Below are 822 nucleotides of genomic sequence, written 5' to 3'. Positions count from 1 at the left end.
CAACATTCAAGAGAAGGTCAACTGCAAACAAAATGAAGATCAAACTCCAAAAATCACACAGCAACCATGTCTTGACATCCAAGAAGTGAAGGCAACTAACAAGAGCACCAATTCTGTCCCTAATCCAGCAAGCAAGATCAATCAAGCCATTTGCAAAAGGAAGCTTGCTGAGGAAAGGCCAAGACAAGGGACACTAGCTGAATCTTTCCCTCCCTTGAAGTTATTCCTCTTAACCAATTGGAAGAAGAGGAAGAAAGTGAAGAACAGGTAGACAGTAGGTACATTTCTTCTCCATGCTTTGTTTAAATTTCAATAAATTGGCATATGATTACATTCTAAGTTTGGTGTTGCCTTGCAACAAATTATTTTCAATTTTTTTGGATGATTGCATCAAATCAAAAATGAAAGTGACACACCAAGATTCTAAGTTTGGTGTGCCACTTATTTTCTATGTAAATCATTCTAGCAACATCACTTGTCTGCATAATCATATTGCCTTTTGCAGTGTTATTTTTCTTCTTCTTAGTTGGATAATTTTTGTTTTCTCTTTGTTTCATTTATTTACTTATTTTTAATGCTTTCTTTCATTAACTATTTTTGTTAATACATCACCAAAACATCCTTATTCATGACAAACTCTTCATTTGGTGATTGTATTTAACATATAACAGTTTCTTTTGTTTAGTTTTAGTTCAAATAAATTGACATATGGTTGCAATCTAAGTTTGGTGTTGCTACGCAACAAAATTTGTTTCCAATCCACACTAGATACTTGCATCAATTCCAAGTGAGTGTGTCACACTAAGTTTGGTGTGCCACTTA

The sequence above is a fragment of the Arachis duranensis genome, chromosome 2, assembly GCF_000817695.3.
Source record: "Arachis duranensis cultivar V14167 chromosome 2, aradu.V14167.gnm2.J7QH, whole genome shotgun sequence".
In the NCBI taxonomy this organism is placed as follows: Eukaryota; Viridiplantae; Streptophyta; class Magnoliopsida; order Fabales; family Fabaceae; genus Arachis; species Arachis duranensis.
This window is presented reverse-complemented; position numbering follows the sequence as displayed.